The 20,081-nt window shown below is 44.8% G+C and overlaps 1 long non-coding RNA gene across 2 annotated transcripts in view; it reads left to right on the top strand.

The window, feature by feature from the left end:
* The window catches only part of LOC143819907 (uncharacterized), a 71,171-nt gene that overhangs the window by 11,688 nt on the left and 39,402 nt on the right, over positions 1 to 20,081 (top strand). The window lies entirely within an intron of this gene.

Here is a 20,081-nt window from a genome sequence, read left to right as displayed (position 1 = left end):
CACATGGATAACTCTCTATGTCCGTTTATGCACTGGTTTCATGCTGGGCTGTAGGCTGGAGTTTCAGTTGTGGCAGGTTGCCCCACCTCTTCCTGCACCCACATGGGGGAGCGTTTGGCCTGGTGCACCTCATCCACCCTTGATTTGTACTCCTGCATGGGAGCTGGGGCAGTGAAGTTCCCAGTGTGTATATGGTCTATAGGGGAATTTTCCAGCTCCCTACTGGCTTGTGTAGAAAGTATTGTCAAGTTGCAGCTGACCTATGATGACCCCATAAAGTTTTCAAGGCAGGAGACAAACAGTGGTGGTTTGTCATTGCCCACCTCAGTATAACAACTCTGGACGTCCTTTGGTGGTTTCTCATTCAAGTGCCAACTAAGACTGACCTTGCTAAGCTTCCAAGATCCAACAAGATCAGGCAAGCCTGGGACATCTAGGTCAAGGCATTTGATTTACTTGAACAGATTTTGATTAAAAAAAGAAAGGGAATTTTGGTTGAACGTGTAATCATGTCAGAAAAATGGCTCCCCACTTGGAAAGATACCAGTGATATTTTCTTCTTGTGGCGCAGAGTGGTAAGGCAGCAGATATGCTGCCTGAAGCTCTGACCATGAGGCTGGGAGTTCAATCCCAGCAGCCGGCTCAAGGTTGACTCAGCCTTCCTGGTTTAGAATCCTGGTTATTAGGAAAGAAATCACACTGTTTGTTGAAACATCTACATTTGGATGTCACAACCAAGTGGATTTAGATCCATGATTTCCTAAACCAAACAGCACCCAATGATCAGCTCTGCATGTAAGACCAGGGAGTGTGCTCAACGAGCAATAATCCAGGTTTGAGTTCCTCATGAACAGACTGCAATTTGTCAAGGCGTTCGAGTGCAGCATGGAAGTTATGGGCAGTTCAGCCTTAAATGCTGGGTACCAACATGAACTGAAGGGGCTTAGAACACCAACAACCCCCCATACCCACTTTGGTATGCCCCTAGTGCCATTCATTTCTGGGCGTGGTTCTGGTTTAGCCATACCAGTTTATACACACCTTTCAGTGGTGGGTTGCTATCTTGGTGGGTTGCTATCTGCCAGCATGGGGGGAAATTGCGTTTTAAGCTGTTTATTGCTTAGCCTTAGGACAGGCCTAGGAATCTATTCCCCCCCCCCCCCACGCATCTAACAACTGCAGAAATCAAAAGTTCCCTGTGGGTTTTCCATATAGTGTATTTTCATAGTGGACTATATGTTTATTGGTTTTTGTAAAATTGCTAGGTCACTTTGTCAATAGACAAAAACTTAATATTCTTTTGATAATAAATGAGTAAACAAGTGTATATATCAAGTATCTGTTTTTCTAAACTTTTAAAAAGCATTGTTCACATTTAATGGCTTTGTTTAGTAGGAAATCTTCCCAGGATCATTGTTTCTCATTATTTCTGGATTTGGGTAAGGAATTAACCATGATGGTCCTAAGCAAGAGACAAAGAATATTAAAATTAGACTCCTACATTGTTTTTTTCCCCCAAAACAACAATCCCTTTCCCAATTAAACGGATTAAGTGTACAAGTACCAAAGTTCTGAAAGTGCAGGATCAATTTTCATTATGTTGGTTCATTCACAGGATTAGCGACTTAAAGTTTGCCTACACTGAAACAGAACATCAGAAAAGTATTCCATTCCAATGGAAATGTCCTACCTTGGAGAAAGTCAATGGCCTTGCATTCAACACATTCAACACATTAATTAATTACTTAGATTTTTTTAAATACCGCCCTTCCCTACGGCTCTGGGCAGTTTATATAAAACGTTTTGTAAGGTTGACTCAGCCTTCCATCCTTCCGAGGTCGGTAAAATGAGTACCCAGCTTGCTGGGGGATTAAATGGTAATGACTGGGGAAGGCACTGGCAAACCACCCCGTACTGAGTCTGCCATGAAAACGCTGGAGGGCGTCACTCCAAGGGTCAGACATGACTTGGTGCTTGCACAGGGGATACCTTTACCTTTTATATAGACTGTCAATATCAATAGGAAACATAAGAAAAACTACACTGGATCAGGCCATGGCCCATCCAGCCCAAAACTTTGTGGTGAAAACCCAGGTGCCATCAGGAGGTCCACCAGTGGGGCCAGAACTCCAGAAACCTTCCTACTGTTGCCCCCCTAGCACAAAGGATATGGAGCATCACTGCCCCAGATACTGTATTTAATTTATAACTTGTGGCCTATAGCCACCGAAGATTAAAGCTGCCCTGAGACTCCAGGGAATGGCAGCATAAAAATTAGATTATAAATAAATAATAAAATAATTATATGGACCCCTGATCCATATGTTTATCACATCCCTTCTTGAAGCTGTCTATGCTATGCCACCACTTCCTGTAGCAGTGAATTCCACTTGTTATTCATTCTTTGGCTGAAGAAGTACTTCCTTTTATCTATTCTAAACTTACTACTCATCATTTTCATTGAGTGCCCATGAGTTCTTATATGATGAGAAATGAAGAAAAGGACTACTTTACCTTGTCTATTGCAAACATAATTTCGTAAAACGTTCTCATGTTACCCCTGAAGTGTTGTTTCTCTAAGCTAAAGATCCCAAAACTCTTTGACCCTTCTTCACAGGGAAAGTGATCCATTCCCTTAATCCAGGGGTAGTCAAACTGCAGCCCTCTGGATGTCCATGAACTACAATTCCCATGAGCCCCTGCCAGCATTCGCAGGCAGGGGCTCATGGGAATTGTAGTCCATGGACATCTGGAGGGCCGCAGTTTGACTACCCCTGCATCATCTGCCCCATTTTGCACCTTTTTCAATGCTATAATACCTTTCTTAATCAGAACTGTACACAGTATTCCAAATGAGGCTGTAGAATAGATTTATGCAGGGGCATTGTGATACAGGCAGATTTGTTGTCAAACCCCTTCCTAATTATCCTCTGCATAGCATGTGCCTAATTCTGTTGCAGCTACACACTGAGTCGGCATTTTCAGTGAGTTATCTACTACGACTCCACTACCTGTCTCCTAGTTGGTTACTGCCAATTCAAGCTCCGTCAATGTGCATTTTTAAGTATTCTAAGCTTAGCTAGTAGTTTTTTCGCCTGCTGTCTTATTAACTTTAGTATTATAATGATGGTGTATTTATGGGTTTTATTGTGTTCTTATTCTTTTATTGTGTGAACCACCGTGAGCCCAATCGGGAAGAGCAGTCTATAAATTTAAATCTGTACACCGCCCGTGGCGCCGCGGGCGCCACGGACTAAATAAAATAGTAAGGGGTTCTGGGGCGGGATGTGTCCGGGATGAGGAAGGGTCCGGATTGGACCCTTCCTCATGACAGACAATCAGAGGGACCAATCGGCAGGCGCGAAGCGCCTGCCGATTGGTCCCTCTGATTCCCAGCCCCAGTAACTGCGAGCCGCGCGCAGCGCGGCTCGCAGTTGCTCCCGGCCTGACGTGTCAGGCCGGCCCCTGAGGGAGCCCCCGGCAAGACTCCAGCCGCCGAGAACCTCCAGCCGCCGAGACTCCAGCCGCCGAGAGGGAATCAGGGCCAGGCCGCGCCCACGCGGCCCGATCCGCGGGCGCGGCTCGCGGGTGCGGCCCGATCCGCGGGCGCGGCCCCGCGGGCGCGGCCGGGCGCGGCCCGATCCGCGGGCGTGGCCTCCTAGAAGGAGCAGAAAGAACCCACCCCCCCCCAGCCGCAGAAGATCAAATAAACGCACAGGAGCCGCCGCAGCCCAGCGCACCACGCCTGGGACTCCCCACCAAAAACCAGGAGACGCCGAGGAGCCGCCACCCGCCTCCTCTTTCAGGTAGCCTGTCCCTTGCTCTGTCCCTCGCCTGCCCCTCGCTCTGGTCCCTGCCTGCTAGCGCCCATTGTCTTCTGGATACAATGGGCTTTTTTACTAGTAATAAATAAATACATACATACATAATTGTCTCCAATGCGCATTACTTTGCACTTGTCCATGTTGACATTGCCCAGATGACTGGAAGAAATAAATGTCACACATGGAACAAAACACACTGTCAGACACTTGACAACAGTGGCAGAAACACATAAGGACAAGTCTGACTTCCACCCTAGCAGAGTGACATTCACTGCGCAGCCCCTCGAAAGGAAGGTGGTGTTGCTGCTTTAATTTCCATGCTTTTCCTTCATTTAACATGCTGCTGGGGATCTGAGAGTTCATTTGATAATATGGCAGCTGGAAGCCCTTGGGAACAAATGGGGGTTGGTCTCATAAACACTACAGCACGGGGAGCAGGTAGGAAAGAGCCTTTCAAAAAGGTAGTTACTGGGACCCCATTAAAGCAGACAGATAAATCAGGCAACGGGCTAGAAAACAAATGCACTGGAAGGACAACCCCCCTGAAAGTGCACACACACACACACACAAACAAAGCTAATGAGAACAGAGCGCTTGTAACATCTATGCACTAATAATAAAAGTCCTGGTGTCCTTTCACTTTATGATCCTCTGGTGAACAAGTGGAAGAATTGCTGCAGAAGGCTGGCAGGCTTTACAAATGTGGAAACACATTCCAATTAAAGTGGAAGATGAAATCCCAGGATCTCCCCGTTGGGAGCTTGCTCAGTGGCCACTGTTGCGAAAACAATCAAATGGCAACTTCAGAGAACCTTTTCCAAGCTAGCCCCCAGGAATTTGGAGAGCAACATTTGAGGGTCTTTGTGTTGTAAGACATTGCAAAATAGCAGGTCCTCAAAATAAGTGAGGTATGGTATGGAAAGTGATTTGATTTTTAAAATAATGCTAATCAAATCCAGGTGGTGGTGGAAAGTGCCATCAAATCACAGCTGACTTACAGCAACCCCTTTGGGGTTTCCAAAGCAAGAGATAGCCAGAAGGTTTGCCATTGCCTGCCTCTGTATACTAGCCCTGGTATTCCTTAGTGCAGGGGTAGTCAACCTGTGGTCCTCCAGATGTCCATGGACTACAATTCCCATGAGGCCCTGACAGCGAACGCGCCTGCCGATTGGGCCCTCCGAGTGTCAGTCCGGGGGAAGGGGCCTATGGGCACCCTTCCTCATCACGGACAGGGCCCACCCTTGGGGCCCTTAACCAATTATTTAATCCGCTCCGCTAGGAGCGGGTTAAATATGTTGTCACAGTGAAGGGAGGGCTAGTGAGTGAAGGAGATCAGGGGCAAAATCCCACAGACCCTTGATTTTCACGGAGCTTCATGGATTTCATTGTTTCCTTTCAAGGGATGCTTGGACTGGGTGGGTCTTATGATGTGTGATAAGTGTTGTTTGTGCATATGAAGTTTCTCTCAGCCTGGGATGAAGGTGAGGTAAACTCAAACTGCCACAGGGACAAGCAAAGCAAACCCATATTTTAGCTTTAGTACACTGTCTAGTGAGCTCACCACCTTCAGTAGTCAGAAAAAGGGGGATGTGGTGAAAGCCAGGGCTGTATACAGGGTAGAGTCTGTCTTCCTTCAAACAGTAATTTGCTCGCCTCCATAATAAGGTTTGTGTGTATGTGAAAATGTGATGTTACAGTTTCTAAGAGTCTTTGTTTTTAGAACTGGAATATCTCTTAGTTTTTTTTTTTAATAATGAATGATGGAATCAAAAGTGGTAGTCTTCCCAAATTTCACTTATCTCGCCTACCCAACAACACCCCCTCCCCAAGATTCCTTCTGGGGTGGAATTTTTAGGGTCACGATCACCTCTATCATGTTTAAGTCATCTAGGAAAACAATTGTGAGCAACACTCAGTGTTTAAAAGGAGGAACAATATAGAGAAGCTCTTATTTTATGAGAGTGTCATCAAAATGGGGGGGGGGGGAGTAATGCTTTTGAACTTCAAAATAGCTAATTTGAATAAATTAAGGGGGGGAACAATTTCCATATTCAACTAAACTGATCAAAGTTGCAACAGAGATAGTAAAGGTAAAGGTATCCCCTGTACAAGCACCGAGTCATGTCGACCCTTGGGGTAATGCCCTCAAGCGTTTTCATGGCAGACTCAGATAGACACTTGTCCAAATTCAGATTCAATACCTCTATTGGCATAGTTAAAACAATAAAGCTAGACTGTAAAACAAAGTAAAGCAGATAAAAAAATCTACCTCAGACAGTCAAGAGGGTTTATCATGATGTCTGAATAGGGAGAGGTACAGAGATCTGGCATTGATTTCAGTCATCTGAAGGTGACACTCTTGAAGAAACTAGCTAGTTATCTTCTTGGTATCAAGGGAGTCAGCTCTTCTCATTAATGGTAACAAGAGTCATTCTCTATGGAGGTTGTGTCAGTCACAGTAAAAGAAGACATGCTCAATGGATTCAGGTTGTTTATCTGAGCAAGTACAGATTCTCTTTGTAAGAGAATTTTAAATACTGGCCTTTAGTTAATGCTATTGTTAGTGAGTAAGTGTGCCAGCATAAAATATCTTCATACTTGTTCTTGGGGGCAAGATTCTATTGGATATGAGGAAACTACTTATTGTCCAACCATTGCTTTGAAGTCTTACTTGAAAATCTGATGGCTCCCCCTAGTAAGGAAGTCCATGGTTTCGGTGAAAGCTGTATGCTCCTAAGACTCCATTCACCCACTAGGCTTGCGAACAATGGCTTGGAGATGTGCAGATGATGCCTGAGAAGGGTGGCATTTGGGGAGGAGGGGAGGGATTCTGCAAAGACGTGATGTCACAGAGCCCGTCCTCCAAAGCTGCCATTTCCTCCGGAAGAACTGATCTCTGTAGACTGGAGCTTGTTTGTAATTCCAGATTCCACTTTGTGATTGGTGGTAACCCTACTCTGGGAACTTTCCCTTGTTCCCCTTCTGCAATGTTTTTCACTTCTGGGTAATTATGACAGCTTTTGACATTTGAATGGTTCATTTCCCCACACCTGTGCCAACAATCAAAGCCTCCCTGGCACTGACGTGAACAGCTTAAATAAACAAGACAGCAATTCACTCATCCTCCAGAGTCGTGAAATAATATAACATTTCCGTGTGTGTGCTGGCTTTCTCTTTAAGTATACTCGACTTGAGAGGTAGAGAATGGTAATAAGAGAAGTTCTAATTCAGGACACAGCACGAACTGACGTGACTTCAGCTTTTGGAAGAGCTGTTCACAATATACAGAGGAAAATTTAGAACCATGTAGCCTATCTCTCTTTCCCCGCATTTGCTACCATTTCTGTTCCATCTAAGTGTTGTAGTGGTGTCTTTCCGTTGTTTGAATAATAGGTGGCAACTAATTTTAAGGCCTGTCAACAGTCATACCACCCACTGGCTCACTCCTGGACAATTTGGGTTGCAATGGACTTGGAAGCAGTAATTCACTTATTCCCCTCAGCTGCCCAGAAATAGTAACTCTTCCTGAAATACATACTCACTCCATGTCAGTTCTTTTAAATATGTATATGAGGTTTTTTTTTAAATAATAGAAAATGCACGGTTAAAAACTAACAGTAGCAACCTTTCCCTGCTTCCCAAATTATCAGCTCTGGGTTGGGGAAGAGGGGGGACTTCAGTGGGGTCTACTGCCTTCCAAAGAAACTGATTTCTGTAACCAGCTGGCATTCCAGGCAATGTTCTTGAGTTACATATTTTTTTGATGCTAACAATTAATTAAACACAAAAATACACTTTGGCATGATGCAACAGAGAAATTCTTCTTGGTTATATCACTAGTTTTCCATTTATGTCTTTGGATTTTCTGCCTGAAAATACAACCATGCTACGGACAACACTTAGAAAATAAGGTTTTAAGTGATGAAAAAACAGCAGCAGTTAGTGAAGGGTTAAAAATCCTCACTAGACAGTGATCCACAGGCTGATCTGGTTGGCCAGCAACAGCTGTGTGGGAGTTGATACTGGCTCAATGCCAGTCCCAGTGGTGCCTAATTGGATGAGGAATCTGCCCTGGTACCTAGCTCACTGGTGAAGGGAAGATAGCCCAAGCAGCTGATTTATGGGCCAGCAGCCACCTCGGTGACTATGTGTTGGAGGGAAGGCAGATTCTGACAGATCCTGAGCTGATCTCCTACTTCAATGAAAAACTCTAGAAATTGAGTTTGCTACTGATAGCTGATCCACACAATGTCTGGACAACTAGGACAGTTATTTAGGCAGTAAGAATTTAGGCAGTGAAATTAGATAAGATTGTAAGGAGAAACCTTCTAAGGAAGAGGAGGAGGTTCCTTGCCTAGTGTGTAAGGGGAAATTAGGTATGTGTATTTCCTCAGTTTTGTGAGTGTGAGAAAGTGCTTCAGTTACCTCAGTAGGCAGTGGGATACTGGTTCATTCAAGAAGGGGAAAGTGGTGGTACAAACTTTTTAGGAGCCAGGGGAGTTCAGGGGAACTCAAAATGAAAGACAAAGGTAAAGGAAAAACATACATGTTTTGGGATAAACACAGTAAGAAAACCTCCCAGTTTAAAAGAATTCTGAACACTAAGACTCTTGGGGAAGGTATTCTTGGTTTTCTTGAGACTGGCTCTTGGGACAAAATACAGTTTACAAGTAAACACATGTCACTGTATACCAATGCCCCCTTTGACTAAAAATTTTGGAAAGCTAGGATAAGGGTAGCCAAACCTTTCAAATCTTTAATGAATGGGGATGCTCAGGTGTGTCTCCATTGTTTCTCCCCTTTACCCAGGTGACTGGTTTCAAGAAAAAAAATCAAAGCTATTGATTCACACCATTAGATCCAGAAGGCCTCAGCTGCTATTATGCTGGCACCAAAGTAACAGTAAAAATGAGAGTCCTGTGATCTTATAGGTATGTTATTAGGGAGAGGTCCATAACAACTCTTGTTCTATATTATCAACATTAAAACAGGGGGAGAGCTGTACAATACTTATTTTTTCTTCCTTCCAAATCAAGTTCCCACCTTAACAACCTATTGATTTATTTTATTATGTTTGGTTGAGGAGATATCCACAGTCCCCGAAGCTTCAGCCAATCATATTTTGAGAAAACATATAAAATATCTTCTCCTTTTCAAGTAATTTGGAGGCCCATTGGTGGAAATCACACAAATTTCAGGTTACAAGAAGTCTGTGGAAAACAGCTGTATATATTTTAACCCAAAATCCAATATTTAATTTTTTTCAAGAAGACTGTTAATGCCTATTACTAAACATTGCATGATATTATCTCTTTAACCATGAAAAACTATAATTAGGTAGATCTTGATAACTATTCATAAACATTTTGTAAGTTCTAAGATCTAGGCCCCTTCTTTTAATTAATATGAAAAAGAATACACAGATCGTCACTTCCAATAATATATGCACTCTGTCTATAATTAATTACTCCACGGGCTGTCAATTAAAATTATATGTCATGCCATGATGAATATGAATGTGTTCTGTTAAATGGAGATGGCTGATGCTGATTTCGCCAATTCTTGCTTACAGAACTGGTTGGATGAAGTTCACAGTGGGTCATCTCAGCCTCTTTCATTGTAAAATATAATTAATGTCACATTGGAGAAAAGAGGCATTGTCCATCAGAATAACCCGGCACTAACGATATTTGCAGTGAAATCAAAAGCAGAGTTATGCCCTTTTAACATCATTGAAGTCAATGTGCTTAGAAGGGTACAACACTGTTTAGGACTGCACTGTCCAATCTCCACTGAATAAATTGCTTCCTTTCTTGTTGTTTTAAATTTCAGTGTTTCTAGGAGGGCTAAAGAGAGACCTAGAACTTCAGCAGTGGGAGAATACAAACTCCAGATAGGAAAGCTTCATTCTCTCCAGCACTGAAGTGAAACCCTCTTAGGACCAGTTCTGAAAGAATGTGTACTTAGAAATTTCTGCCCATATTCCACCATGTTCATAGCAATTTCTGAACTGATTGTTATGAGAAACGGCTGTGGCTTTACATAGTTCCTGACATCTTTCTAACAGGGACTAAATGGAAAGCAGCCAAACCAAATCAAATCCCTGTGCATGCAATGAACATTCAAGAGTCTCATGTGCAGCAGCGTATTGTGACGTGCCAAATTTGCTTTAGGTGATGTGCATTAGGTGTCACATTACGTAATCTTGCATTAGGTAATGAGATTTTGCATTATATAATGTTGCATTAGGTGACGTGTAGCCACTATTTTAATTATTTAAAGCACTTATCTCCCTTACACCTTTCTTCCTTAGAGAGCTCAAGGCAGCTTACAACATAGATCAAATACATTAAAACTAAAAACCAAAATTTAAAATCTCAGTTCAAAAGTGAGGGGATCAGGTGCACCTTTCTGGGGAGGTTATTCCATAATCATGGGGCTGACACTGAAAGGGACCTATTTTGAACCAATGAGTATCCAATGAGCTGCTCTGATGGATGGGCTTTCCCCGGTGACAATTTTGGGGCAGGAACATAAGGGCTAAAATGATCCTTCAGATTCCCCAGTTCCAAGCCAAATAGGGCTTTAAAAGTCAAAACCAACACCTTGAATTGGACTCAAGAGTGGATTAGTATCTATTGTTATTTTCGGAATATTGGGCATCGCATGATCCAAAAATCTGACCCAGACTAACAATTTTGGCTGAAGCATTCTGCACTAGTAGCAGCCTCCAAACACTCTTCAAGGGTAAACTCAAGTAGAGTGCATTGAAATAATCCAGTCTAGTTGTGACTAAGGCAAGGATCACTGGCTAGATCTGACTGAACCAGGAACAGATGCCGCTGCTGCACCAGATGAAGTTAGGCAAAAGCATCCCAAACCACGTCAGCCATTTGGTTCTCTGTGCTGTGCTGAGTAGTACTCCCAAGCAGTAAACCTCTCTTTTCAAGGGACCTATAATCCCATCCAAGACAGGAGAGGTCTAAAGCAGGGGTAGTCAACCTGTGGTCCCCCAGATGTCCATGGACTACAATTCCCATGAGCCCCTGCCAGCAAACGTGGGAGAGGTCTAAAGCAGGGGTAGTCAACCTGTGGTCCCCCAGATGTTCATGGACTACAATTCCCATGAGCAAACGCTGGCAGGGGCTCGTGGGAATTGTAGTCCATGGACATCTGGAGGACCACAGGTTGACTACCCTTGTTCTAAAGTCCTTGGTCTGCCTTTCTACTAATTCAGAGAACCTCTATCTCGTCAGGATTAAATGTCACCTTGTTTACCCTTATCTAGTGCACTTCTGACCTCATGCACCCATTCAGAACAGCATCCTTCAAATTAAAGGGGAAGAAAGTTAGAGCTGAGTGTCATATGCATATTGATGACTCCGTGACTCAAACCTCCCAATGACATCTCTCAGCAGCTTCATATAGATATTAAATAGCATAGGAGTTAAGATCAAACCCTATGGAACCTCACTAGGGTTGGCAGTGCTGGGCTGAGAAATACCTGGGGCTGGAGCCAGGTGTAGGTGGGATTTTGGGGAACTGATCTCATTAGTCTGGAGATTACCTGTAGTACCAGGGGATTCTAGGTCGCACATGGGAACTGACGTGTCTAAACCTCACAAGCTATTGAATATGGGGCAGAGCAGGAATCCCCCAGGGGTTCATGGAAATTGTAGTTCATGGACATCTGGAGGACCACAGGTTGACTACCCCTGCCATAGAGCAACCCCCAGGTAGGACTTGGACCACCATAAAACGTGCCATTCTGTCTCAGTGCTGAGAGGTAGCTCAGCAGGATACTCAGTTCAATAGGATCAAAGGCTGCTGAGAGATTCAGGAGATCTAGCAGGGTCTAGCTCTTGGTAGAGGTCATCAGCCAAAGGGACCAAGGCAGTCTCTGTTCCAAAGTCTGGCATGAAAACAGAATGAAATGGCTCCAGAAAATAAGTGGATTCCAAGAGCTCCTCAAGCTATGAAGCAGCCAAGCACCTTGTCCAAGAAGGGAAGATTGGACACTGGCTAGAAGTGCCGTAACATAGTAGGGCTTAGGGAGCCCCCCCCCAAATCATTACTGCTTCCTTAATCATATAATCCCCACCATCAAGGAAGCATCTCCCACTCCCCTTCCCCATTGATACAGCCCCCTTTAGCAGCTTTTAGCAGCTAGCAAGGACAAGATTTGAGAGCACAGGCAGTTGGCTTCCCCTCTCCAAGGCTCTTGTCCACATCCTTGAGCTCCATGAGCTGAACGTTATCCATATTAATCAGTTGGGCAGGTGCCAAAGATACATTTTCTGAACATGCAGCCGTGTCAGCATCTAACCCAGAGTAGAGCCAGTTTGGTGTAGTGGTTAGGAGTGCGGACTTGTAATCTGGCATGCCAGGTTCGATTCTGCGCTCCCCCACATGCAACCAGCTGGGTGACCTTGGGCTCGCCACGGCACTGATAAAACTGTTCTGACTGGGCAGTGGTATCAGGGCTCTCTCAGCCTCACCCACCCCACAGGGTGTCTGTTGTGGGGGGAGAAATGGGAAGGCGACTGTAAGCCGCTTTGAGCCTCCTTCGGGTAGGGAAAAGCGGCATATAAGAACCAACTCTTCTTCTTCTTCTTCTAGATCTGGGCAATTTTGTGCGCAATATAGGTGGAAAATTGTGGGGTGTTGCAGGGTCAGAATCCAATTCCCTGGTTTATACTTGCTCTCTCTATCAGTCTTGCACTGTGGCTTATTTGACAAAACATCATGCTTAGGATATAGCAGACTGCACAGTGACTCTGTTGCAAAGGACTGAGTAAATCGTCTAGCTATTGGCATTGTAACTCACAGGACACATCCTTTAAACATCCCTTTTTTCTGGGAAGAGGTTATTACTCATAACAACATCGTATTAGAAGGTTTGTTGATTTTTGAGAATGCTTATGGACTTTATCATCCAGCATGGTGTGGTGGCCAAGAATGGTGGCCTCTAATCTGGAGAGTCAGCCTTGATTCGCTGCTCCTCCAGTGCTGGGTGACCTTGGTCTAGTTACAGTACTGTTAGAGCTATTCTCACCAAGCACTGTCACTCAGGTTCACCTGAGTGTCTGTTGGGGGGAGAGGAAAGGAAGGCAATTATAAGTATTTTGAGACCTTTTTGGGTAGTGAAAAGCAGGGCATAAAAACCAATTCTTAACTTTCTACCTATCTCTTGGAAGCAAACAAATGGTTAACAAAAATAGACTCTTCATACCCTTGCTACAGATAAAGCACTGGAGAGAACTTCCTCAGTGGACTGAGGAGAACTTCATCAGTATTTGAACACATGGCATATAGACAACAATAGTGTATAGATTCATTTTGAGAAACTTTTGTGTAGCTCTGCCTCCACTGCTGTTATAGTTTTGTCCTTCTCTGCATTCTTTTCCTTTTCTTAAAAATTCTATTTAATTGCTGGATTTTGAGGTTTCCTCCTTGTTCTTTTTTTTTAAGAAATATTTTTTAAATCTAATTCCCTGATTTATGGCTACATGAAACAACTCAGCTCTGTGATCATGTGCAGTTGCAATTGTGGGGGAGAAATATTACCTTTTCCCCATGGAATAAACCCTTATGTGTTTGATCGGTCTTACTCTGACTTTTCTACCAGCATTATTCTAGCCATTTTGCTTCCTTGATTTATCACCATCCATTCCCTAGTAAACCAGGGAGACTGCTTGGCTCGGTCTGGGGGAAGAGGGCACTTAGGGGCAATGGTGTCAACAGCCCTGGCCATTTTTCCATTCCAGAGAGTGGTCAGAGACCTGACAGAATCATCATCAGCAGAGATGGGAAAATCTCCAAGTGCTGACAGAAAACCATCAGGATCCATCAGGCACCATCTTAATGGTTCTGCTACCACTGCAGGGGAAGGGGGAAGCAATACGTCCAGACTGCTATCAGATAATGGTCTATCTATGACAAGTGATCAGGCTTCACACACACACCCCTCCTCCAGATCACCCATCAGTATAATGGATTGGATCCAGGTAGTTAATTGCATGGGACCAGTAGATGCTTGGACAGGTCCACAGTTGTCACAGAGACCATGAAGTCCTGAGCTACCTCTGACAGCTTACCCTTGGCATGGATGTTAAAGTTACTTGGGGTCTTCACTAGGATGCCTGAGACCAGTTCAGTTAGCTTGGCAGTAGGGTGGACAGTACACCAGCAGAATTCACACCTTGTCCCAGTTGCACATGTTCAGGGACATATACCCCAAACTTGCGGACTATTGGAGAAGTCACCGTGATGGATGGAAACACGAGAAAACACAGAACCCCACCTCCAAATCAGGTTCTTTAGGCCAGTGGTCCCCAACCTTTATTAGGCTGGGGACCGGCAGGGCATCAGGCCGTGCCCGCGGGGACCGCGCCCACGTTTCTGACCGCGCCCGCGCATCGAGCCGCGCCCGGCCGCGCCCGCGAGCTGCGCCCGCGGATCGGGCCGCGCCCGGAAGCCACGCCCGCGGATCGGGCCGCGCCCGCAAGTTGCGCCCGCGGATCGGGCCGTGCGGGCACGGCCCGCACGGGTGCAGCCCGGCCATGATTCCCTCTTCCCGCCCTCCCGCAGTAAGTAGCTTCCCGGGCCGCAAGCTTGCGGCCTGGGAAGTTTTTTACTGCGGGGGGGGGGGCGGGGAGAGGGAGTTGCGGCCCGGCGCCATGGCCTTCGTGGCCCGGCGCCGGGCCGCGGCCCGCATGTTGGGGACCACTGCTTTAGGCCATGGGGGGCCAAGCTGTGGTGCAACCAGGTCCCTGATGGCTGGGAGGCAGACTGAAGGAAGAATGGCCACCAGAGGCCATGTCACCTTCTCCTGCAATGGCCAGTTTGTGTCCTGCCATCCTACCTCACTCTGCCCAAGACTGGGAGAATAGCAGTCGCCCCCAGTACATACCCACCAATTATCCTCCTAGTAAGGAATCAGCTGAAGACTAGTAGTTTCACTCTTCCTTTAGTTCTCCCACCACCAATTTCTACCAACAGGGTAACAGAACCTTGTGTCCCCCAAAGTGGCCAATCCCCTTTGCTGCCACTCTTTTGGTGGCAATCCTGCCTCTTCCAGGGTCCAGGCTTTATCCCAGAAGCCCAGGGAGTGATGATGGCATAAGCCTGGGCAGGAGATGTAGGGCCTTGCTCCAGCAGAAGCACAGACATCAAGCAAGAGTCCCACTGATGAGATCTTGGGCAACAAAAGGGGCAGTTGGGCGGTCTAGCTTTGCCCAACAGGCAGGCAGTTTCTGGACTCCTTCTTTTGGCTGAGGTGTAGAGCAACACTGTCATAAAGTTCTTGTTAAGTAGGCAGGCGATTAGGAAAGATGCTTCCCCAATGAACAAGACAATGGCATGAGGAAGAAGAAGCACTGTTCCTCACAGGATACAGAGACTGATCTATAGTGACTGGGAATCAGGGCCTTCCTGTTATTTTGATGAAGAAGTGAGCCATCCTGTGCATGTCTTTTCGGAAGCCCACTCAGCAATTCAGTGGGGTTTAATTCCCAGGGAAGTGTTCTTAAGGCAGCACTGGAAAGGTGGAGGATTCCAACAAGCTTAATGCAACAGAGATCGAGCCTCAGAGGTCTCCTTCCACCCTCCTCAGGTGCTTCTACATTCCAGTTAGAGAAACCATTGCCATTTGTGTTATAAGATTTTTCAGATGTGTTTGGTATACAATGCCAAAAAGAAAATCATTGCTGACAGAAAGCTTCTTTGCATTTCTCAATCGTTTGCTCAAGGGAAGCAATTGTTAGGTATTGAGTTTATCTGAATTACAGCTCCAGGATATCCTTCCCCCGTATTTCTTTTCTGCTTGATCCATAGCTGTGTTGGTGTTCCCGCTCATCAGAAGAAGCCTGAGCATGGGAAACCAATGAAAAAGGGTCTGTTTGGGAGGAAAACAGATATGAGAGGCTCAATTTTTTCTTTTTCCCACCATAAGTAAAACCAGTAGAGTGAGTTAAAGGGAGACTGGTCTTCTGGTTTATAGAGTGCCTTCGTAGCCATTCAACTTCCATCCTTTCAGACACCAATAAAAAAAAATAATTACTTCCATTGTTTGTATAAGGATAGAGCGGTTTCTTAATGGAACAGGCTTCCTTGGGAGGTGGGTGGGTTCTCCATCTTTGGAAAATTTTAGGCAGAGCCTGGATAGACATCTGACGGAGAGGCTGATTCTGTGAATGCTCAAGGGGGTGGCAGGTGACAGTAGATGAGCGATAGGGTTGTGAGTGTCCTGCATAGTGCAGGGGGTTGGACTAGATGACCCAGGAGGGTCATCTTCCAACTTTGTTATTCTATGATTTTAACTTTTTTTCAGTGATTGGTATAATTTAAAACAAAGCACAGGGGCCCTGCACCAAGAATACTCACTGATATCGGTAACTGCACAGGGTAGAATAAACTCAAGCAATGGACATAGCACCTGAATGAATAGGCTATCTTTTCCATCCTGTTCTCTGAGAGAGGACTTCTGTGTCCAACACGGGCAACATCTTGTCTACTCATTCTGTGACTTGTACCCACTTGATGCACAAAACCTTAGCAGGAAGAGATATCCTCTAACGTGGGCTGTAGTGCTGACTCACACAATCGCCATGGCAGACAGATTTGATGAGTGTCAGTGCTATTTAAACCAGCATGCAATTCTCATATGCTCTGTAGAATGTGAAACCTTGTGTGACATCTGTCAATGCCTCCTTCTCTTTTTGAGGTGGACGGGATTGATAATTGTAGAATAGTTCCAGGATACTGAGTTCTATTTATATTGCAGTGGAACTGGTCTTGTATGAAATTTACTAAAAAAAAAAGAAAAGAAAAAAAAGTGCTTTGATGAGTTTAGAAAGATTATTCTGCAACAGAAAGTAATCACCAATAATTTAAATCATAAGTTTCTCAATTTTGGAAATTGAGAATTTTGGCGAGGCTCTATTCCAATATTTTCATGTTGTTAAATCTATCAAAATCTTGGTTATTAACTGACTTTGTCTGGTAGGCATCAACTAGAGTAGCATGCAAAATTATCAGTTTCCTTTTAACCTTCTATCTCTTCTTGTTGGCAGAAGCCAGTCCCATTAAATCTGAAACTCAAACTTCAGTATCTTTACTGTTGACTTGATTCCATTCCCCTGCCCCTTGTTCTTTTATTGCTTCTGCAGATAAGCCATGCTCTCCATCCATGCAGTAGTACATAAATGTTCTGAATGAATAGGAACTTTTGAGGAGCAGGTGTTGGATCATTTTGATTTGAAGAAGAGTTGGTTTTTATATGCTGCTTTTCTCTACCCAAAGGAGTCTCAAAGCAGCTTACATTCGCCTTCCCTTTCTTCTCCCCACAACAGACACCCTGTGAGGTGGGTGAGGCTGAGAGAGCCCTGATAATACTGCTTGGTCAGAACAGCACTATCAGTGCTACAGCAAAACCAAGGTCACCCAACTGGCTGCATGTGGGGGAGCAGGGAATAACACCTGACTTGCCAGATTAGAATTCGGTGCTCCTAAGCACTACACCAAGCTGGCTCCCCATTGGTCATGCTGGTTATGTGTTGTTGTTTTTTCTGTTTGATTCCATAATATTTGGCATTGCATGGCGTCCTGTATTACAGTGCGGGCTTTAACATAATTCTCAGTACCTCATCAAATTCTAGGTCTTAGGCAGGAGTAGTTTAAGGATTTGTGGGGCCCATAGCATCAGAGCCCATTTAAGGATTCAAAGGACCCTATTACAATTTTAGTAGGAGCAGCAATATTAGGGGCAAAGGGAACCCCCCCCACACACACACACACAGTGGAAAGGGGTGTCACTCCAAGTGTCCTTAAAGAGGGGGGGAAGAGTGAGGCTATGGCCCTGATCCATGGGGGAAGGCATTGTGCAGGGCCCCTGGAAGTGCAGGGTCCGTAGCATGTGCTACATAGATAAACCGGCCCTGGTCTGGGGATTTTGTCAGGGAAGCCATGTCAATTGAAATCTTATAAACCTGACGTTGTTAGTGTCAACTACCCTCTGATGCCTGCAATACCACCAGAAATAACCCTCATCTCTACAGCTACAAGGCACTTGGGGTTACTGGATTATGAATATTGCATCAGGTGCCAAATATAAATTTGCACAGCAGGAACATTCAGCACAGAAAAATACAGGCCCACAAGAGAGTCATCCATCTTTCCATGTAAGAAGAGTCACAGTTTTTGAAAAACAGTGAAATAAGGGAATTGATTCTTGTCAGAAATATGACAAATGTTCTGTGGGATGTAGGACCACAAAGGAAAAAGGAAAAGCCTTGCAGTCAGTTCCCCAGACTTGAGCAGGTACGCGTGCTGGATTATGGTAACCTGAACCGTCAAGTGATGGTGACCTAAACCAGGCTGTATGGCCCCCTTCACCCACATCTATGTGCCTTAGCCGATCTCACCTTTCAAGCTGCATCATGTCATGTTTGGGTGTGTATCACTGACTGCTAAACATAATGCATTTGTTGGCTTGCTAATGAGTCCCCGGCCATTTGTTCAGGTGGGCTGCCAATGTCGTTGCCAACACGAAACCAAATAATCCATGCAGGGTATTAAGAAAACGGAGGGGGCTCACTTCACAGGAGCCATAATGAGAATTAAATACTGGACCGGCAATCCAGTCCCTGCTGAAGTTAATTAGAATGTCTGCATGGACTACAGTGTCTCTATGCATTCAGCATATAATTTTTCAATCTCTGAAAATTCGTTGTTTTCTTTTCAGGTATACACAAATTTGGAAATACATATATTTAAGGTGACTGAAAATACATGAGAGCCCAGGCTGCCCTGATCTCATTAGATTTTGCAAACTAAGTGGGGTTAGCCCTGGATAATACTTGGATGGGAGACCACCAAGAAAGTCCTGGGTTGCTTTCTATTTCAAACTTGTTAAGACCAAAAAAGATTTATTCAAGGTGAGAGCTTTTGCGTGCATGTACGCTTCCTCAGACTAAATCAACAACCATCATAACTGTGAAGATATAAGGCAAAAGCAAATTATGGCAAATTAGTAAACTGTGTCATAATGTCCAAATTAAGCCATATGATGCCATATGATAATTCTTTGCTAAAACAGCTAATCGGTCCTTTTGAGTTCAGTTGTGGTTCACAAACATCCTTCTCCATCCATTGTTCCTCTTAATATTTGTGAAACAGCCCTGGGTGTGGAGAGTGTCCTGGCTGTTCGAGATGGAATAGGGCTAATCAGGGTGCAGCCAGCAAAACCTCTGCCCTCTTTCCCTGGACGCTAGCTACTTTGCTCTCAGACACCTGAGAGAGACACACAGAGACATAGAGAGCCCTGCCAAACCACAAACGACCCCTGATTACCTCCTATGGCTCCTGCTGCGAGAGAGTTGCCGGTGTCCCCTGGGTCCTAGCACCCATTGAATTCCTAGTTGCAATGGGCTTTCTTGCTAGTTGTAGAAATAACATTTTCCCAATTGCTGCTTGCCAAGTAATCTAGCTTAACTAAACTGGCTACTTGTTTACTTCTTGACCCAATTCATAATACTTGAGTTTGCCTTTAAAATTATCCATGGCCTAGGCCAGCAGGTTGCAGAGAACATCTCCTTCCATATGTATCACCTTGTTCTCCAAGATCCATAGGGAAGACTGTGCAAGTATTTCTTGAATGACAGAGATTATGGGGTTAGGTTTTCTCCATATATAATGATGGGCTTTGGGGAATAGGTTTGCCATTCCAGCAGGTTGTGAAACTCCTGGCGATTTGGGGGTGGAGCCTGGGGAAGACAGGGACCTCAGTTGGGGTACTATGCCACAGAGTCCACCCTCCAGAGCAGCCATTTCCTGATATTTATAGTTTAGAGATGAACTATAATTCTAGGAGATCCCCAGTTCCCATCTGGAGGCTGGCATCCATGGGGGGGGGGAGGGGGGTAATCAGGCATTTCCTGCTAGTTAGCAGGAAACTCTGACTGTTTTAACTTGTGAGTAGATTTTTCTTTCACAACATCAGCTCTTCCTCCTGTGCTCAGTGGATTGATTTTTGATTACTGTTTAGTCGATGTTGTTTTGGAGTCTTACATTGGTCTGATTTGTTTAAATCCTTGGTTTTAGGGCCTACATTTTTGTGCAATTATTTCAGGTGCTATTTTCCTTTCTGTGAAAGACAGTTTGGGAGTGTTAAACAAATGATTGGATATATTTAAGGGGGAAAACCTGAAAAGTGAAAGTATCCTCAGATGTGCATTTAAACATTCAGCACCGTGCATT

Source organism: Paroedura picta, chromosome 10 (genome assembly GCF_049243985.1).
Source record: "Paroedura picta isolate Pp20150507F chromosome 10, Ppicta_v3.0, whole genome shotgun sequence".
Classification (NCBI taxonomy): Eukaryota; Metazoa; Chordata; class Lepidosauria; order Squamata; family Gekkonidae; genus Paroedura; species Paroedura picta.
Note: the sequence above shows the minus strand (reverse complement) of the source record. Positions and strands in the feature narration are given on the sequence as shown.